Source organism: Piliocolobus tephrosceles, chromosome 7, assembly GCF_002776525.5.
Source record: "Piliocolobus tephrosceles isolate RC106 chromosome 7, ASM277652v3, whole genome shotgun sequence".
In the NCBI taxonomy this organism is placed as follows: Eukaryota; Metazoa; Chordata; class Mammalia; order Primates; family Cercopithecidae; genus Piliocolobus; species Piliocolobus tephrosceles.
The window spans coordinates 49,118,113-49,140,136 of record NC_045440.1 but is presented as its reverse complement, the minus strand read 5'-3'; the positions used below and the strand labels follow the sequence as shown (position 1 = coordinate 49,140,136).

General features: G+C 48.5%; 1 long non-coding RNA gene across 1 annotated transcript in view; it reads right to left on the bottom strand.

The window, feature by feature from the left end:
- Positions 1-22,024, bottom strand: part of LOC113225153 — a 193,078-nt gene that overhangs the window by 4,892 nt on the left and 166,162 nt on the right. The window lies entirely within an intron of this gene.

The following is a 22,024-nucleotide window of genomic DNA, read 5'->3' as shown; positions in this document are numbered from 1 at the left end:
GATAGACTGAGTAAAGAAAATGTGGTACATATACACCATGGAATACTATGCAGCCATAAAAAAATGAGATCATGTCCTTTGCAGGGACATGGATGGAGCTGGAAGCCATTATCCTCAGCAAACTAACACAGGAACAGAAAACCAAACACTGCATGTTCTCACTTGTAAGTGGGAGCTGAACAATGAGAACACATGGACACAGGAAGGGGAACAGTGCACACTGGGACCTTTTTGGGGGGAAAGGGGAGGGAAAGCATCAGGATAAGGAGCTAATGCATGTGGGGCTTAATACCTGTGTGATGGGTTAATAGGTGCAGCAGACTACCATGGCACACGTTTACCTATGTAACAAACATGCATGTCCTGCATGTGTATACCGGAACTTAAAATAAAATTAAATTAAATTTTAAAAAAGGAAAAAGAAAAAAGTATTTTCTTGCATGTAAATAGGTGAAAATTAGACCTCATAATGTGTGTGTATATGTGGTATACCTGGATGATAGATAAATGACAGATACATAGATAAATAAGACTTAATTTTCAGTTAAATATATTAATATATGTATATAACATTACACATACATCACATATATGACTTCACTCTCAGGTATATCCTTTACCTAAGAACCTCAAAAATCTTTGGAACAGAAATATAAGCTCTTCCAGACTTCAGATTAATTTAAACTTCAGTCTCCATTGTAACATTCCAAAACTCCTGTTGAGCAGTAAATTGGAGTTGCAAAAGTTGTATTTCAAGAAGCCCTGAGTCACAACTTTTCAAAAAGTGTGGCTCCTGTTAAGCTGAGGTAGGGAACTCTGGGGGCTTATGCAAGGACAGTCTCTAACTCGAAAAAGGAAACTGTATTAGAACATCCTTAGCTCTCCCCTGCCTTTGTTTTAAGGACTGCACTCCTCATTTGCTAATGTCTCCAGCTCACTGTGCTCTTTGACTCTAACGCTGCTGCCCTAGAGGGATGGGCAGGCCTCTGAGATGCTTCAGGTTGTTTGCATGAGGGCTGAGTCAGGGTCCCACAGCACAGGGTGTCCCATGCCCTCCCCGGCTCCAGCAAAAAGGGACATGGTCTATGGGTGAGTGGGGCTTACACAGGAGCTGGTCAGAACTGGGCAACTCTCCCTGCAGGCTCCTGGGAGAGTCACCAGCCCATTCTCCTTCGTTACAGACCCTCTCATAGAGGGTCTTCCCTAACCCATCTTCCTACCCGATAAACCTTCACAAAAATCACTTCTGAAACACTGAAGACCTGACTGACTTCTCAGAGCATGTTGGTAAACAAACAAATCAATGTAACTATTTTCATGACTAAACTGAAGGAACACAAGGACTAAAGAACATGACCCAAAATACCGGCCATAACTGCTTTACCAAAGATATGTTTTAAAATCTTCCTTTGCACACTCTCTCTGCTCCCAAACCCCTGCTCACACCTCATCAGATGGTGAGAACAGCCAGCAAAGACGGCTTCTCACTTTTTCTCCATCAGAAGCTTAGCAGTCAGCCTAGGCAACATAACATGAGCCATCTTTACAAAAACAAACGAACAAACAATTAGTTGGGTATGGTGACTCAAGCCTGTGGTCCCAGCTACTCAGGAGGCTGAGGCGGGAGGATTGCTTGAGCCCAGCAGGTCGAAGCTGCAGTGAGCTATGATCCTAGCCACCTGATGTCTGGTGAGAAACAGAATGAGCATGGGGCTGACTGGTAAAGGGGGGATCCCCTGCAAAGCTCCCACATAGGAGGATATGCTAGTGACATCTCGGTACAGCAAGGACCGTGGCCCACCTGAGACAGAGTGGGTGGCCGGACACCTGGCCATCCCCTGCCCGGGACTAATGAGTACACAGATGCCTGCTTACAAGGACCAGTGTAGCACCTTAGCCCCCACCCCCAAAAAAGGGATTTGTGATCCCAATAATATTTATCATCAATGTTTTTTTGTTCTTTCTTAAAATACCTTGTTCTAAATCCTGAATATTGGTGTCCACTGTGAACGAACCAGGGCCAGTGATTAAGGAGTGAGAAGAAGCAAGGTCCACTGTGCTTATGCCCGGGTTTGTTTACCAGATCCCCTTAGCTACTCGGCAAACCTGCAGATTTTGCAATCCCATATTAAGAGGTTTGAATGAAGTCTTTATATGCAATTCAATCCCTGCAGCCTTGGATCTAGTCCACGGGCCTGGATATTTATTTTCACATCTTGACCTGAGGTTGGCTCATGTTAGTGGCTGTGTCTGTGATCCGTACTCAGGGCCCTCCTCTGTGTAACTTATCACACCCTGTGACGAAGCAAAGAGGCAGAGCGGGTACCCAACATTTGTATGAAAACCAAAACTCAGTCTCACACAGAGGCCTTTACACAAAACCCACGCCCCTGCATCTTAACAAAAGACGTCCATCTCCCAGCAAATGGTGTAAGGAAAGAAGGCCCCTCCCTGAGTATCCCAGGAGCCTGGGTTGGGGTGGAGATTCAGCTGCATCCTGGGATCACTCTTGAAGACCCTGCTCCCACTAGGGTCCGCCCTGAATACAAGAAGGAACACACTCACCAGGGTGTCTGCCACCCTTGCCAACCAGCCAACTCCCTCTCCTCTCTCTCCTTCTTTGCTTGTTTTTTGTCCAGTTGGGCATTTGCTGCCAGCCTTTTTCTGTTAACGTGCCCCTGTTTTAGGGTAAATTTAAAGGTCACAGATCAGCCTCTGGAGGGTGGGTTTCTTTGCTGTGGGTGCACAGATACCGTCCTGGGAGCAGGAGGTACAGCAGGAGGCTGTGTGCCAGCCTGGCCCCTGCTCATACTTCATTAGACGGTGAGAATGGCCAGAAAATATAGCTTCTCACTTTTTCTCCATCAGAAGCTTAGCAGTCAGCCTGGGCAATGTAACATGAGCCATCTTTACATAAACAAACAAAGAATTAGCTAGGCATGGTGGCATCGGCCTATGGTCCCAGCTACTCAGGAGGCTGAGGCAAGAGGACTGCTTGAGCCCAGGAGGTTGAGACTGCAGCTATTTTCACACCACTGCACTCCAGCCTGGGCGACAGAGCAAGACCCTGTCTCTTAAAAAAAAATTAATATTTTTTTTAAAAAAGAAGCATATCAGTGACAAAGTAACTTATGGACTGGTGGCAGGAGGAGTCTAGTAGCAAAGATTGGCTATCCAGGCCCCCGGCATAAAGAGACATACTGTCAGTATTGCAAATGTAGTATCAAAAATACATTTATTCTCCCTCTAAGCAATCTTACCTACTCATGGCCTTATTTGCTATCCACATATTGAGAACTACCAAATGTGTGACCACTGGTCATGTCTGAACACTGGGCTCCAGACCTGCAGACACCTGCATGCACTGGATGCTTTGCTGTCTGTCCCACGGGGCCTCAGACTCACCATAGCCCCTCCCTGCCCAAAGGATCCCCTGACACCTTTCTGCAGGATCCCAACATTAGGAGCCTGAGCTGAGGCCTCCCATGACCTCTACCCTTACCTCTATGTCCAGTCTATCACCAAGCCTTGTGAATGGGTGGGCATCTGAGGAAAGCCCACCAGGCCCAGGTTTCCTGCCCCGCACCCCAAAGGGCCTCCTGGTCATCCCCTGCCATCCTCACTCTGACCTGCCTTTTCCTTGTCTACCCTGCAGCCTCCAGGGTCATCAAGTGCAGTCCTGGTCAGACTCACTCCCTCCTGGGTCCTCTGTTTCTTATGACTCAGCCTGCTGCCCTCCCTCACCAGCCTGAGACCCTCAACTGGCCTTTATACCCAGCCGAGATAGCCATGCATCCACCCTCCCAGTCTGAAAGGACTCTTGTTCCTGGACTTCTGGACACCAATGAGTTCACACCTAACTCGGCCTTCAGACTTCAGCTCAAAGGACACCTCCTAGGGTAGAAGCTCCCCTTGGCCCTGCCTCCCCCAACCCCAAATCTGACTCCATTTAGTACCTTCACCAATACCACTCTCAGGTGCTTCTAGCACACTATTCCTCCAAAGCATCTACCAAGTTTGCAGTTAGATGTTTAATGTTCAGCTGATTTGATTACTGTCTCTCCCACCAGCTGCCTTCTACTACACAATTTTGCCCAACTCTGTATCCCTAATCCACAAAAAATTTGTGAGGTACAACACATATATTCTGTGCTCAGTAAGTGTTTGTTAAATAAACACATGCATGAATGGCAGAAAGATGGTGTAGAAAGAATTCAAGACTTGCTGGATTTTAAGTCATCATTTTAGGTTAATATCATCTTAGGTTTGAGTCAATGTGGGAAAAAAAAGATACTAAAAATATTTCACAGATTAGAAAGCAAAAGGAATGGGTGTATGGCGTGTTATTTTCATTGTCATGATTTGTTCTAGCTGACTTTTGGTTTTTTCCCTGGGGAAGGCTTGTGTTGCGGTGGTGTTGTACAGGGTTGGCCCATGTGTATGGTGGGGAAGCATGGACTACCTACCCCCGGGAGCTTGGGGGGGGCATTTTCATTTCTGTGCATTCCCCCCTGCTCCTCTAGAGTGTAGGTACAGTGTGGGAGTTACAAATAATCTATAAAATGCCATTAAATGTGTCCTTTCACTATTCAGAAAGTCCAAAAGGAAAGAGAAACCAGTTGAATTTCATGGCCCTGAGACACTCGTGGGCTTCTATGACTTTGCATAATGCTGGCTGATAGTAGGTACAGCCCATCCCAACTCGTGGCCTAACACGATTTTTTGACTTTATGATGGTGTGAATGCAACACGCATGTAGCATTCAAAGCACTCAAATCATGCTTTGAGTATCTATGAAAAATTCTGTGTTTCACTTTCAGTACAATTTCAATAAATTACATGAGATAGGCAATACTTTTTTCTAAAACAGGCTTTGTGTTAGCTGATGTTGCAAAGCCGTGGGCTAATGCAAGTGTTCTGAGTGTGCTTAAGACAGCCTGGGCTAACCTGTGATGTTCAGTGTGGTTGGCACGTTAAATGCACTGTCAATGATACTTCCAACTGACCATGGGTTTGTTGGGACATAACCCCATTGTAAGTCAAGGTGCATCTGACAGCTCGGCCGTGCCTCACAAAGTCATATTTCAGAAATGTTCAGTGGACCGAAAGTGCACAGATACTGGGCATTCACTCCACAAACACGATCATCATTCTCCTCCACTCCAGCCTTTCACCTCTTCCTCCCGAGAGCCAGTAGGCACATTTTACAAACTTGTAAATGATTGAATCCATGTTCTCTGATCTTTTGGCTGCCCTAGGCAAATTCCTGATGAAAAGCTGGGGCATCCTTGACGGGCTCTTGAGACTGGATTGGGTCAGAGCCACTTCCACAGCATGGCCTGCTCTGGGAAGTCTCCCCACACTGCCCCCTCAGAGTTAAACAGGAATGTGATGGGATCAAGGCAGGAATTCTCAAGGGGTCACGTAAAAGTTGTATAGTGTGGAAGAGATGCAAGCAATTCCGTTGGGGATTGCTTTGGGCTATGCTAAAACCACTTAAACCAAATAGGGAGTCTTCGCACATGATAGCCAGTCTGCAGGCAGCAGCTCCCGCCCTCAAAGTCAGAGCGTCCCAGGCTCCTCTGTCTCCTGTGCCCTGATAGCCATTCTCATCCTCATGAACAAGCCGGCCCCACCCTGCCGTCAGTGCTGAATCCCTTCACTCCCCCATTCCGGGAGGCAAGGCAGGGAGGAAGGGAAAAAGCACACGCCACCAGCCTCCACTCCCTTTTGAAGGAGATTCCCCATCCCCCTCCAACTGACCACCGCCACATAACATGGCCACATGGCCACCTGTCAGCAAGGCCAGCTGAGAAATGGAGCCTTTCCCACTGAGCTCATTGTCACTCACAATGAGATTGAAATTCTGTTAAGAGGAGGATATTAGATGAACACAGTTCTTGCCTCTCAAGTCAACACGAAAGTACATATGTATGGACACACACACACGACACACACATACACACACATGCATACATATACACACATACAACACACACACATACACATGAATACACACATATATAAACATACCACACACATACACACTAACACACATATATACACACACATGACATATACACATATGTACATGTAAGAATATACACATACACACAGATACAAATACACATACACACAGAGATACACACACATACAGACAACACAGATACATACACACAGACACGCACACATACACACATGCACACACACGTACATACATTCAACACAGCATCTGGCATCAACTCAGTGGTCCAAGTGAGGATTCGGATGAGTCCATAATTGCGCATCTGATCTGATCTTCAAATGAATCTATAGCCCTCCACCTATTTCAAAAGGCCAAACTTCATGATTCTATGCTAATTTCAGTCAATTATGTTGCAAATAGAACCTCTCAGTGATTTGCATGATCAGAGGACATTCCATTTCGTCAAGGTTCCATGTGTTATTCTTAAGAGCTTTAAGAGCAACCCTCAAAACAAATATGAAAAATAAAAGCATCCAACAGGAATTGTGCTTGGTGTGACTAAATGATCCATTGAAAGCTATCAATACCACAGCTCAAGAACACGTGATAAGCATGAAAGCATTTCCCTATGACTGTGCCTAAAGCTACTGCTGCCCTTAGGAGGGCAACGGAGTGCACCAGAGAACAACAGGCCACTGTCAGAGCAGAGCTGGGTTCAGATCCCACCTCTGCCCCTCAGTAACTCCACAGCGCAGCTGAATCTCCGTTTCTGTACGTGCAGAATGTGGACGGCGCATAAGGACAGAGGTCGTGTATGTAAAGAAAAGGCTCAGCTAATATAAATAGTGTTTTTTAATGCCATTGGAAAATTTGGTTTTCTATCCTTGTTCATACTAGATTAATTAATCAACTGGAAAAAATTAAAGCATAGAACGTTACCCTGCAGCTGGGGAAAAGCACCACATGAAAGAGGGACATGTTTTAATGGTTTTTGATATAGAATATTTAGCCACAATACTAGCAATACAATGTGGAGGGTTGTATTTTATTGTGAAAAAAGAGAGATAATTATTTCTCAAGGTGAGAATGGTAAGTGTTTCATTTTCCCAGGGACTACTTTGGAGAAACCAATGGGAAGGAATTCCATTCTATTTTCCCTAGTCTCTAGACAGGCAGCCTGTCTTGGATTAACACCACTGTGCCTCCGCGCAGGTCTGGGTGGAGGAGCTGAGCTGGAATTCCCGGGGCTGCTGTCTGGAACACAGAGCCTGAGGAGCCATCCGGGCCATTTCCTGGCCTGGACACTGAGCCAAGTAGCAGGAGGTAGAGGGAGGTGAAAGCAAAACCCAGCCCCAAGGCTGTGTCCCTTTTCAAAACTGCCCACCTCGTGTTGATTCTTTCTTGCAGGTCATACTAAGGACCTGCCAGGATTTGGAACTTGATTCGGAACCACTGTCATCCCGACTCCTCATTTTAAAAAGTCATTCTCCTCAGAAATAAATGAGTAAAACATAAAAACAAATTCATTCTTCACTTTCAAAAAAGCTTATAAAATCAAAACCCTGGGGGTGGTTTTGGATACAGGTTTCCAGCTTCTAAGAACACAGAGTGTCTTACACTTTCCCAAGTTTCCCTTCCTCACAGGGGACCCCAGGCCTGAAATGATCTCTTTTCCCATTTAACTAATGCTTTCCTTGCTTCTTGGGGAGTCGTTTCTCAGTGCCTGCCAAACTCTGCAGTAGGAGCCAGGGGCAGCAAGCCCTTCTTACACTGCAAGAACACACAAGGATAAAGGATGCTGGTCGGAGAAACACATTTATTTTTATAGTATCACTTCCTCACTCCCCCGAATGATAACTGTTTGGATTACTTATTATGAACTTGGAGGGGGGAGAGACCTCAAATCTAATTTGGTTTTCACTATTTGTACCACTATTTGTTTATCTTGCATTCATTACTGAGCTTGGGAAATTATAAAAAGAATCTGGCCATTCATTCCACTCTGTGTCTAGAAGTTTTAATCTGCTGCCTTTCGGCTGCAATCCTTCTTTCTCAGCTACTTGCATATTGAGATAGAAAGGACCCATAAGGCTTCTGTTTCTCTATAAATACTCTAACATGCAGGGGGGAAGCCACTAAGTAAAACACACAGAAAATCATTCTGCAAATATGACAGAGCCATTTAGCCACAGAGCAGGCTGGCCTCTGCGGAGGTCGGGGCCATCCATGCTTGACCAGAGAGGACCAGAGACTGATGGGAATCCTGGTCCAAGGAGGCTGAGGGAGCAGGACCTTGTTGTGGTTCAAATGCGACTCTATTCGTCTCCTAGAACACGCTGAGTAGACCTTGAGGGTAGGGGAACAGTGAGGAGGCTGACCTGGGCCCAGGAAGGAGAAGGTGAAGGCAGGCAGGAGGTGGAGAAACCATCCCCAGGGCTTTCACTGCTCTCAGGAATGCAGCTGAGTTTGGGAGCACAGGAAATTAAGCACCAGGCCTGTGGTCAACTGGGCCAGCCCCAGAAACTCAGGCCAGGGTGGCTGCAATCCCACGCTGGCTTGGGGCAGGTGTGTCCCGCATCTGTCCCGCCTGCTGGGGCTCCTGCCAGCCATATCCTGTTCCCACAGGGAGCACGCAGTGGGTCAGTACCCTCATGCTCTAGGCACTGCGTCTCCCCTCCAGCGCCAGCAGGGAGCCCTCTTAGATATCTTGGTAGCATCATAGCATCATGTCCCGCCTTCGCAACTTATCTGCAATTTATCCTTTCTACCCAACCCAAGTCACCGACTCCTTCAAAGGGTGTCTGAAATGTCCCAGCTCTTTCCATGTCCACAGCTGCCTGCCCATCTCAGGGCCTCATTTCATCAGGCCTGGAGGGCAGCCTGAGTGGCGAAGGAACGCAGGCCTCACAGAGATCGCAGCAAACAGAAAGCAGCGCCATTTACCAAGTGTCACTGTGTGCCAGCCAAGGCCAGGGCTACTCACAACCCATTCACAGAGAATGAAACAAGACCACTGCATCCTTCTCCAGGCCACAGCAATGTGTCATGTCACATGTCACTTTCAGGCTGGGTAGAAGCTTCACGAAGAAAGCCTGAGCTCTTCAGGGGGAGGTGCCAGGCCCTTCACATCTGACCTGCTTCCTCCAAGCCAGGCCAGACCCTCATTTAGATGCCACTAGTGGTAAATTTGGAATTTCCCCAATCAACCTTTGCAAAACAAGCTGTGTGCCGTGCTGTGTTTTGAAAAGCAAAATGGAGACAGGATAGGCTTTTGTGATCATGCATGCACGTGGCCTGCAAAACACTCTCAGTTACGGAGTGCTGGTGGGGTCCAAGAACCCAGGTGTGGCATACACAGGGCTCTAACCGGAAGAGAAGAGGAACCTTGGAAGGAGGGCCGTCTGTGTGTCTGTGTGTGTGTTGTCCTGGCAAAGCTTCTTGTTTTCACATGAGGGTTTTACTCATGCTTGGACTATTTGGAATTTGACATTTAATTAAAAGTTGCTATTTGGGCAATCCTAAAGATAGAAAATCAAAAACATGCAAAAACTGTAATAATTACATACATGATCTCATTTTAAGTATAAAGTGTTGGTGTTATTCTTATAAATTTTTCTGCACATTCCTTGCAGTTGAACATGGGCTCTATCCTGGGAACTGTGGGGGAACAGAAGCTGCTGGCTGAAGAATCACCTGACCCAGGTCTATCCTGACTCTCCTTCAAAGCATGCATTTCGAATAAGCATCTGAGCTTCTGAGGGCTGGCTCCATCTGTCAACAGGGAGGGCAGGCAAACGTCACTGCATTTCCTACCTGCAGAACTACTGTCATTGGCCATGGAAACTTTGGATGTAGAAACACTTTCAGTCCCAATTTTATTTCTCCACTTCCAGTTCCTCCTCAGCCAAAGGCAGACCTGCAGACAGTCCACCCATCCAACAAAGACCTTGAGACCCATCAGGAGTGAAGATTTAGGCACCCCCCCCCCCCACAAGTGTTTGTGAAGTAGGATAAAAAGTAAAATAAAACTGGGAAATGGCCAGGTGCTCACGCCTGTAGTCCCAGCACTTTGGGAGACCGAGGCAGGGGGATCACGAGGTCAGGAGTTCGAGACCAGCGGGGTGAAACCCCGTCTCTACTAAAAATACAAAACATTAGCCGGGTGTGTGGCAGGCACCTATAGTCCCAGCTGCCCGGGAGGCTGAGGCAGGAGAATCACTTGAACCTAGGAGGTGGAGGTTGCAGTGAGCCAAGATCATGCCATTGCACTCCAGCCCAGGTAACAGTGCAAGACCTTGTCTCAAAAAAAAAAAAAAAATGGGAAATACAAGGTCAATAGTGAAGCAAGAGGAGAAAGTAAAACCTCAGTGGCCTGAGGCCTGTGTTCTAACACCTCTCAAGTGTCTGCAACATTCCCAAGCCCAGGAGAAGGCCCCCGATGGTCTAAACAGGCACCCTATCTCTTGTAGACACACACACAAGACACCCTCTGTTGTGTGTGGTGCTGAGGTGTTAGAGTCAGCCAGGAGAAAAAGGAACTCTCAGGCCCGGGCGCATGCACCCCACACCCCCAGGAGCTCAGAGCAGTGAGGCAGACATTCACCACACAGAAAAGCACAGAGACCCATCGTGCTAGCAGAGAGCCTTCTTTCCTGCACCATCTCCAGCTAAAACACGGCACAGTAAAATTGATGTAGACAATGACAACCTGGGACAGGAGAAAATGGATGAATTATGTTCTGGAAACTTTGCATAAGATGGCAGGAAATTGGAAGGTATATTTCAAAAAGATTGTCACCAAAAAAGTGTTCAAATGTAAATGCCTCTATTAGAAAGGGTTAAAATCTCCACCATCCAAAAAAATCACTTTCCTGGAAGAGTCCACTCATGATTCTGGATAATTGGCATTTTATTTGGCAATTCCTCCCTTTTTTCTACAATGAGGAAAAACTGAAAAATTCTAACTATGATTTTTCTTTGTACCTCAAAATCTGCTTGTCAGTCTTCAGATTTTTGGAAGTTGATTTAGGTTCCAGTTCCCAAGATAGGCTGGAACCAATGTTTATTGAATCTTTACTGTGAGCCTAGACTGTGCGAAATATGTTACAGCAACTGTCTCACTCAGCACTCAGAGCTCCTCAGCGGGGTGGGTGCTGATATGAGGCCCAGGAGATGGACGAGGAAACTGAAGCCTGAGGAAGTGGATTAAGTAATGCAAAGCAGAGCAAGAACCACGTCAGACTCCAAAGCTGTGCCCCTCTGGCTCCCGAACCCAAGTATCCAACTGCTGTGCAGGTAGGAAGGAGAGACCAGGACAGAGGGCCCAGGTAACTTAACAACAAAATGGCTCTCACAAGAAAGTCAGATTGGCTATATGACCAAATCCCAGGCCACCCCTCTCTCAGCCAGCACTCAGACATTCATTAGGGCCCTGTTAACAGCAGTCCTTGGTGCCCCATCTGATTCCAGCAACAGCTTTGGGTCCCTTCAGCAAAGACAGCACTGTGCAGAAGAGGGGACTCTTCTCACTGGGTTCTGAAATGGGAAAACAGAGAGCAAGGGGAGGCAAAAGGCACTCATGCTTAGCCATGATCCATGTCTTACTTCATCATAGGTCTCCTGTTAAATCATCTTTTTTTGACATAAATTTAAGGGATACAAGCGCAGATTTGTTACATGGATATACTGCACAGTGGTGAAGTCCAGGCTTTTAGGGGACCCATCACCCTAACAGTGAAGGTTGTACTTACTAAGTTTCTCATCCCTCACTCCAACCTCCCATCCTTCCCCATCTGCAGTGTCTAATGTGTACGTGCATGTGTACACATTAGTGAGCACCCACTTATGAGTGAGAACACTTGGTATTTGACTGACTTGTTTCACTTAAGCTAATGGCCTCCAGTTCTATCTATGTTGCTGCAAAACACATGATTTCCTTCTTTTTATGGCTGAATAGTATTCCATTGTGTGTATGTACCACGCTGTCTTTGTCCGATCACCTGTTGACGGACACACTTAAGTTGACTCCGTACGTTTGTGGTGTGAAGAGGAATATGATAAGCACACAAGTACAGGTGTCTTTCTGACATAATGATTTATTTTCCTTTGGTAGATACTCAGTAGTGGGGCTGCTAGTTCAAATGGTAGTTCTATTTTTAGTTCTTTGAGAAATCTGTCTACTGTTTTCCACAGAGGTTGTACAATTTTCATTCCAACCACTTATTAGCAGAGAGCTGTTGGAGGTAGGAGTAGCCTCAGTGTTTCAGCAGGCATCTGTCAGAGACCCCCTGAAAAAGGGCTCAGCCACCACTGTCGGCTCCTGCATGCCCCAGCACCATCCCCTGAAGCTGTTCACTGCCACCCTGGGCCCTGGACCCGTCATGGGGAGAAAACACAGAAATCACAGGAACCCTCACAAATGCCACACACAGCCATCCCAACTCCTCCAAGAGCAGGCAATGCTCAGTCTGAGAAGCTGGCCCTGGAGGAATTTAAGTGTGGGCTTTCAGCTATTTCTAGTTTTTATTTGTTTCTGGAAAGGAGGATGAAAAAGAAAGGGAGGAGTTGAAAGGGGGACACTGAAAGGCCTCCTTTCTATTGTTTCTCATCATTCAAAATTCATTATTGCCTCCTAGACTAATGATCCTGCCAGGAGTCCCTGGAGGGCATCCAAGGGCGCCCCAGATCTGGCCTTGGGGCTCTCAGCAACCACCCAGGCTCCTCTGTCTGCCCCAGGGGCACCTGCTTCTCACCTTGATTTCTCTATACTGATCTGAGTAGAAGCAAGCTGAGCTGCTGACATTTATCAATCTTACTTAGACAGAGGGGCCCAAGGAACACCACAGGAGTTAACGGGAGGTGAAGGCAGGGGGGAGTCCGAACTGGGTACAAGGTCTTTTGTGCTCTCACAACCCTGCGGCAATGCAGAGCGCAACAGTGGCCAGCACTGTCGGGGAAGACAGGGCCATTAGCATTAAGTTATTCACGGAGAAGCTGGACGGCTTCACATCATCATCTGGATTCACATCACCATTCAGGCAAGACAGAAGTAGAGACAAGAGTGCCAGCCTCCAAGACTTCTGGTGCCATGCTGTCCCCACACCCCACACGCTGCTGTGGCTGGGAAGGTTTCCTCCTTCAGTATGTGAGTAGTATTTCTATGTCTGGGGCTATGCTAGTACTTGGAAGGTCCTCAGCCCTTTCTTCCCACACTGGTGCCTTTCTAACGTTGGGCAACCCACAGTGATTTAACCTCAGAGCCTCTCCAGCTGCAGTGGAGCCAACCTCAGAAACCCACCAGCCTAGGAGGAAACAGCAGAGTATCATCTGGGCACACAGGGAGTCATCGGTTCTCACCATAGATTTTATATTAGTAATCTGTAGTAATCTAATAGTAATCTATTAGTAATCTGTAGTAATCTAATAGTAATCTGTTCTGCTGGCCAGCGAGTTTGAGCTGCCCCAACAGATTTTCAACAAAAGTATTAGTAAAAGAGGAAACAAGCTTGTTCTTGAATACTCTAGAAAGAAAACCAGGCACACTGAGTAGAAGTACGAAGTTCTACGTATTTTTCAGAAGTTGTAATGTTTATCATTTTTAGCTGCTTAAAAAGAGAATGTGATGCCTTGGCAGACAGAACCCTTCTCCAGAAGCACTGCCTTGCTTTGCCGTGAAGAGTAATCCTTCGTGCCTCAGCCTCCCATGCATTCCATTTGGGGAACAGTATGGAGGCTCTCCCACCCTGCCAGCACCAGAACAGGGACAAAGACAGACAGGCAGCTATGGTTTCAGCCTCCTCCACCAGCCCAGGCCAGAGGATGAGCTGGCAAGATGCTCTGAAGTTTCCTTCAATGTTCTGTTCCACAATTTGGCAGTTGATGCTGACGTATAATGCGGCTGCCTCCCTCCCTGAGGTTTCTCCAACAGGAACACTGAGTTCCTGACTCCATGCTTCCCTCTGTTCTCTTCCTTCTGTTCTGAGCATCAGCTGTGGCTCTTCTAGTAAAACGTACCTAAGGCGCTCATGAGTATATCTAGGAGTAAGCAGAGGTCACCTACCTTAAGCCCATGCAAGACTGATTAGCATCCCGTCTCCATGTTTTGTGCATGGCCAACACTCTCAGTAAGATTTCAGAGACTCACCCGAGGTGAGCAGCTCATATTCTCCTGCCTCTGGCTCCCATGAGTGTGAACTATTTAGTGATCAGTGCACAGTGTGACTCAGTCCTCTTAATTATTGACCAACAAGAAAAAAAAAAAAAAACCCAAAGACATATCCAGGTGAGGAGAGGAGGAAGTCGTATCATACCATAAAGCTCTGCCCAAGACAGACCTGTTTCCAAGCCAGCAGACACAGCTGCACCCAGGCCATAGCTCCTCTGAATACGCCAGCCCCTCTCCTCTGCCTTCTCGCCTCTCCCCACCATTGGCAAAGTGTTGTTCATCCCCAGTGCAAAGCAGCTTGGCTATGTCATGTCGACTTAGCTCAGCCCTCGTTCCTTGAGCAAACACAGCAAGCACGTATCCCGGGAGGGTACTGCTGGGGCTTCCTCACAGTGGTGGGAGCCAGGCAGCAGACAGGTGGCTTGTCTACCAGGTTGCGATGAGGCAAAGGACAGAAGTGAACCAGCAGGGGCATAGGTGTTGCCAAGGCTGAGAGCTGCAGTCTTGGAAGACTTCCTGGATAAGGGGAGATCAATGCAGTGCCAAGATGTTTCCTGGAGGAAGAGCATTCCAGATGGGGGAGATAGCATGTGCAAAACATGGAGGCAGGGACAGCGGCAGCACAGGACAGGGCTAAGGTGGCTGGTATAGGAAGGGAAGGAGCAAGGAATAGGGCAAAGAGGCAGGAAGGACCCAGACCATCAGGCACACAGGCTACTGGAGACTGCCTCTTGCTCAGCATGAGACAGAGAGTGGCTAGCAGCAGTTGAGCTGAGCGTGACATGCTGTAAGAGCCCTCTGTTGGTTTTCAGGGATATAAGGTGTGAGTTCAGGGAAGGGGAGACCAGGCAGGAGGCTTGCAGGGAGGCCAGTGAGAGATGATGGCAGCCTGGGGAGCCAGGCAGAGCTGGATGCGGTGAGAAGGGCTGGCTTCTGCACGTACTTTGAAGGGGAAGCTGATAGAATGTGTGACGCACTGGGCAAGCAGCGTGGAAGGAAGAGATGAGTCAAGCATGACTTCAGTGTCAGGCGGCCAAGCATCATCCCGCCCTCCTCCTCCAGGAAGCCCATCCAGGCAGCTCTCTGAACAAAGGTGGTGCCTCTTCAGGAAGAGCTAGGGTGTGAGACCCTCCTGTAAAGGATGGGTCTCCACTGTCTGTCTTTGGACTCCTCTTCTCTCCTCTTCCCTAAGAGGTGGAGGGAGTAGAACCGCCAGTCTTCTGGCACGAAGACATTCAAAGGAAATTTTTCCTAGAATTGTGAGTAACAGAGCTGCTAAAAATGAGGCTTGGCTTTACAGGGCACATACTGGAAATAAAGGCTATTAATAGGTTCCTGCAGGACCGTTGCAACACTGAAACCGGCTCCCAGGAGGCCAGCCTTGCCCAGCGGCACCCATGGGGGTGAGATGCAGAACTCCAGGCCTTCTAAGCAGGGCAGGGAAAGAAAAGTATTTCATAGACTTGCCTCAGGAATGCAAAAAGAGTCAATAACCTTTTCCACCCCCAGTGTAAGGAGAACAGACCCATGAGCTGGTGGGAATATTTGAACACACACAAAACTGAAAGGTCACAGAGCAAAGCTGCTAGGCGCTTCCTGCCCATTCCACCTTTGCATGAAGAACACAGATGGGGGCTTTGACTCCCTTCAACACATGACTGGCACCTCGTGTGTGCAGACACTGGGGGAGCCCTGCTCCCCTGGGACAGCATCTGTGAAACCCACTGTACTGTTGGGACCAAGGGGGAAATCAGGCAGCAAGAATGAGAGTCCCTGAAAAACAGCCCATTTCTCTCAAGCGGCAAGAAGCCAAACGAAAAAAAAAAAAAAACATGAATTATTTCTGAGCCCAGTTTCCTCATCCATAAAATGGGCATAGTGCTGCTTACACTGGTGTTGTGAGCATCAAATGAGATGACATCAAAAAGGGGCGGCTCCCGGTGAGGAGCCGCGAATGTGAGTTTGCCTTCCCGGTTGCTAATGGAAGACGAAAACAAAGAGTTGGAGTCAAGGGGGCCTTGCAGAGCCTGGGAGTGGAGGAGGAAGCTGCTGTAGTGGGCTATTTTCCACAGTCTCTGGACGGCGGTCACATATTGAGTGCATGCCCTCTTTCCATCTCCCACCAGAGCACCCTCTGTGCCAAAGCAGCATTGCAGTAGTGCTGCATGGAATTCGTCCAGCACACAATGAACAGAAACTGCCTTTTGCTTTCTTCTTTTATCTTGCAGACTTTTCATGTTTTCTCCAGAAACAGAGGACCCCAGTTCATCAAGGGCATTCTTGGGATGCCAAGACTCAGGACCCCATGTGGTCGCCCATCTCCTTCCTCTGCTCCCCAGCTTCACCTGCGTCTCACACAAAACCAGAAACCCCTTAAGCAGAAACAGAGTCTGTGACCGAATCATGGTTTCTATTTTTTTTTTTTTTTTTTTTTTCCCTCTTGGAACAGATTCGGGAGGAATCTAAGTATCAATGTAAAATTCACAAAATCCCAAACCCACTGAGTGAGCAACAGATGAGGGAAATTGCTCCACATCCCATGGAGAGGAAATGAACAGGACTGGGGAGGAAGAATGTGCTGCGTGGTGGGAACACTGTTTTGATTCCTGATGCTGCACATCTGCCACGTTTCTGCGCAGAGCTACCAGCCCGGGCAGACACTGAGGACCCTCCTCGCGCACTGGAGCTGCGGCCTCGGCAGCTGTGGGAATGCGGACAGGAAGCAGGGGACCCTGGAGGCGAGAGGAGGAGGACATCCTGCGGGGATAGATAAAAAATAACGGCCGGGCTGTGGGAACCTCTTCCGAGCAAACACGTGAGCCCAGGAATTTCCTGAGCCAGAGATCTGACTCCAGTTATTTGTTGTAACTGATTATTTGTTTTCCTGGAGATTTTGCATAATTTTGACAAAGGGAAAGGAGATATAAAGCCAAGACATGCATGACTGCCCTTCTGAAGCCTCTGCTCACAGAGCATAGAGATGCGAGGCTGTGATTCAGAATGTGGGGCCTCCAGGCTGGGGAGGGCGACCCTGCAGGGGCCCAGGAGCAAGCAGAGTATGCCCCATAGACCCCTCCCCGAGGCAGAGGTACAGCAGATTACTTGGCCCCAGACGAATTAGGTGGCGTGTGCTGGCTCCCTCTGTCCAGCGAGCCTCTCCCCCAACATCATCCAGCCCTGGGCCTCCAGCAGGCAGAGGAGATCATGACCAGGAAGCAATTCATCACCATCCAAGGCCTTAGCAGACTCTGGCTTTCCTTTGAATTTCCAAGAAAATTGCTCCATAATTTTTATCAAGACTTATAATTTGCCCATCTCACCCTACACACTAGAATTTTAAGTGACGAAGTACATGTGGAGACTTATTTTGTAGTCTTTTAAGCTAATGACCAAATGAACATTTCTGGCCTCACTCTTTCAGCATCTGCCCTGACACAGGTTTAAGGGGCTGCCACGGCCAGGAAGAAGTGGGCCTGGTACTGTCGGTGAATGTGCATTCTGATTCCCCTAGGCGGGGCACTGTCCCCTGTGAGGGGACAGTGGAGCTCTCAGGGCAGACCCATGTCCCTGGCGTCTTCCTTCTAATGGTCCTTTCCCTCGCGTCGGGATCCACCTTACAGGGCATCTAGCCTGGTGTCTGCACATAGTGAAACGTGGCTGAGCGTCCCTTGCATTAAATGCATGTCCTTGGGATTGCAGGTTCCCTCTCCTCTTCCTTGTCTTTCCCAAGAAACCCTCCACCTTCATGACACCCCGCTAATACCTCCATGTGGCCAGTTCCTCACAGGGTCAAGTGTGCTGGGCCACCCGCCTCTGAGGCTGCAGCTGCATCTCAGGTTCACATGCTCACCACGGCCATTCTACTGATGGAAGCCTCATTTCTATTTGCTCAAGGTATTACACCTATTTTATTTTTCTTTAATGAAATCCTCCTCAATCCCATCACCTCACTGCACCCCTCACTTCAGAGCTTTCCTTCTCTCCCCTCCTACCTCCCCATCTTTCTTCCTTCCTGTCCCCAGAGGCCAGGCCGTGGTGCCCTCAAAGGACACGACAGGGACCCACGTGGACTGGGAAGCTGGCGCTGGTCCAGGGCCCCTCCAGCACAGCCTTTCCCCCAATGGTCTTAGGCAAGTGCCCCACAGTGTCTATCTGCAGCCATCTCTGCCCCATGTGTTTATCAATTCACCTTCTGCTGTGGATCCCTGTCAACCGCAGGTCCGCCCAACACATTTCGCCCTGGATCTCACTGGGTGGACGTGAACATCCACCTGCACCACAGTAAAGGAAAAAGGACAAGGTGGAGTTGCAGGGGGAGGGGATGGTTCTTCCCACAAAACACAGAAGCATCACAAGAATAATATTTGTTAAAAAGCCTCCAAGATTTGATGCCGAACATCTCCGAACATCTCTCAAGGCATCTCCTGATTTCCCAGAGCTGATGGAAATATTCTGAAGGTATTAATAGAATGCAGATGTTGGAGAATGCGACTTAGAATCCTACTGAACAAATGACCCTGTTGGGAGGCCGTTTGCAGTCTCCGGGGACATTCCACAGAGGGCCCAGCTGATCATCTCATATTGAAACAGCATGTCCCAGCATTCCAGCTAGAAGAAGCGGAACAGGGCTCCTCCACCAGATATAAATCACAAGGCAAAGGGCAACTGAACTCCTTCAGTCCTGCCCTCCCTCCTTCCCTAGTTCACCCTCCCCCCCCCCCCCCGCTCCCGCCCCCCAAGGAAAACAGAGCTTGAGTAAGAGGCTGCCAAGCCAAGCCACGCAGGCGCCAGACGGCCGAGCACGGCACACACGGCGGCCGTTTGGGAGGCTCACAGCTTTCGGCACTGCGGCCCTGATGTTTTTGCTTCACTGCAATTTGTTTCTGATCTCCAGTCAAGTCCTTACAACGCTGGGATTCTCTAGAGAGTTTATACTTTGACCTCGTGACAATTAACACCAGAGGCCAAGAAAAGAAAAAAAAAACTCGATAAGAGAGAAACTCGATTGGTGGGAGGTGCACGGTGGGAGGATGGGCGGGGGCCTATTACTAAAGTAAATGCTTACTTGTGAAATTATTTCCCATCCAATAAAAAGAATGCAGTGTCTTTAAAGAGAGAGTTGCCAAAATGGAAAGAAAGTCTTCTTTCAAAGACTGCCAAGCCTGGCGATCCTCGGTGAGCTGTGTGTTCAGGAAGGGACACAAATTAGCCAGGCTGGGCAGCCGGCCTTGCGCAGGAGCCCTGGGACAGAACCTTTCACAGCTCTGTGTGGTTATGAAAGTGTGGGCGAGCCCGCCATGTCCTCTGCATGGAGGCTCCGTCCAGGCCCTGCCACTGCCCACCCGACAGGGCAGACCCAAGTGCTGGCCAGAGCTGCGGTCCGGGGTCCCCAGCCACCAGGCTACCACGGGTGACGGGAGGACATGGGCAGTGTGGGAGGCCATCTGTCTCACTTCTCAGGCAAGGCACGAGGTGGGTGGGGCATGGAGCTGGACACTAGAAAAGGCTGGGTGCTGCCTAAGGTGCCCCCCGGAGGCAAGGATCCTGACCCCACAGTCTTCCGAATGGCCTTCCAGCCCTGCTGAGCACAGGCACCTGTGTCCCTGGGGACCCACCAGCTGTGTGGACTCAGGAGCAAAGGCACCGACGACACACGATCAGTGCCCAGCCTGGAAGCAGGAATGTACCCTCAGAGCCACCCAAACCAGGAGCCCCTCAGAGGACAGGGCAGGGCGTGGGCCCCAAAACAAGGGGCACGAGAGGGCCAAGCCAGAGTCACAGCTCCCAGGTGGGACAACGCTTCATTTAAATCTGTTCTTTCTTTCAATGCTTTACCCTCATTCCAAAGACAGTCTGTGTTTGGAGCTTGGCCCGGGTTTGAAGGAAGGGGCCAGTGCCATCTGTGGGCACCAATGGGGTGATGTGCACATGGCTGGCTGTGAGAGCGGCCCTTCTCCCAGGAGACAGCAGTGGAGGAGGCCCCGGGGCCATGGGCTGTTTGTTGTTAGCCACTGATCCCCGTAGCAAACAATGAAGAGCACAAATAGGGCAGGTGCCACCCGCATGTCGGCATGTGTGCAAACACGGAAGAGCCAGCCAGCAGGGAGGCAGGTTTCAAAAAGAATTCCCAGTTAAAACAAAATCGTCAAAATTATGTTCTTACTTCCGAAATTTATCGGAAAGCAAGATTATTACTATCCTGAGCAGCTAACTGTTTGGGCTTCCTTAGAAAATAAAACATCCCTCAATAGAGGATGCCTGCCGACGTCCATGGGCGCCGGCACACATGGCTGAGGCCTGTGGAGAGCCCCATTGCCCCGAGGTGAGGGAGGGGAAGGGGGCCATCTGCACACTCTGTGGGGACAGAGGCTACTATTAGAGCTGAGGAGAGAAAGTTAATCATGTTTGGGAATCAAGGCAAGCCGGCCGTGGAAGTAGAATTGAGACAGCTGAGCTACTCAAGCAATGAGAGCAGGACAAGTATCTTTTGGCAAGGGAACAGCATGTGCAGACACCTAGAGAGGAACAGGGTCACTGTCCCCAGCCTGGGATGGGGAGCAGGTGGGAGCTGGAGAGAGGAGGGTGCTATAGAAGAGGATCAGGTCTGCAGAGCAAGTGGGTACTGGACCACAAACCATTTTCCAGACCACTACACCTATCAAGGATGCCATCTTTTTTCATTTTTCTGTTGTGGTAAAATATACATGACATACAACTTACCCTCTTAACCATTATTAAGTGTACAGCCCAGTAGCGCCAAGCACATGCAAAGCGTTGGGCCGCTGTCACCACCAGCCATCTCCAGAACTCATTTCATTTTGCAAAACTGAAACTCTGTATCCATTAATCAATAACTCCCCTTTCCCTTTCTTCTCTGCCCCGGGCACCCACCATTCTATTTTCTGCCTCTATGAGTTTGGCTATTCTTGGTACATCATGGAAGCAGAATCATGCAGTATTTGTCTCTTATGACTGGCTTATTTCACTCAGTATATATCCTCACAGTTCATCCAAGTTGTAGCACGTGTCAGCATTTCCTTCCTTTTCGAGGCTGAATCATATTCCACTGTATGTACAGGCCACATTTTCTTCATCCATTCATCTGTCGATGGACACATAGGCTGTTTCCACCTTCTGGCTATCATGAGTAGTGATGCTATGCACATGGGTGTGCACATACCTTTTTGAGATCCTGCTTTCACTTCTTTTGGGTCCATATCAGAAATGGACTTGCTGGATCACAGGGTAATTCTATTTTTAATTTCTACAGAAGCTCCCTACTCTTTTCGATAGCAGCTGTGCCATTTTACATTCACACCACGTGCAGGGTTCCAATTTCTCCACATCCTCTTCAATACTTGTTATAAGGATTACACTTTTGAAGAGAAAAGCCCTGCTGGATTTTTAAACATCCGCTGTGGATGAGGGAGTTCCTCATACTCCTTAGTTCACGGCTGGTGCAAGGACCCTTTTGCTGCGATTTTTAAATTCCGTTGTGTCCCATATATCACTCTCATTCCCTTCTCCTTCAAAGGCAGTGTCTTTATGATGCATTTCTTCTTATTTGAATGCGTTCTTACAAAGTGTGTTTTATGGTCTTGTGTGCATGTATTTTTGATTGATGTAAACGATTGTGTATTTCATCTTGTTTGCTGCCTACTTTTTTAGCCAAGTGCTATGTTTTTAAGACTGTCCCAGTCTCTATGTGCACACCGAGTCCTTCGCAGGACACGTTTTCCATGGTCCGAACACACCATTTTCCACTCATCCAGGCCTCAAAGGCTAGCATCCAGGATGCACCAAGTTCATATCCCCCACAGAACACCGTGATGAACATTCTCACACACATCACCTCCAGGACCTGCCTGAGGATGTCCACAGAGCCCACTGCTGGT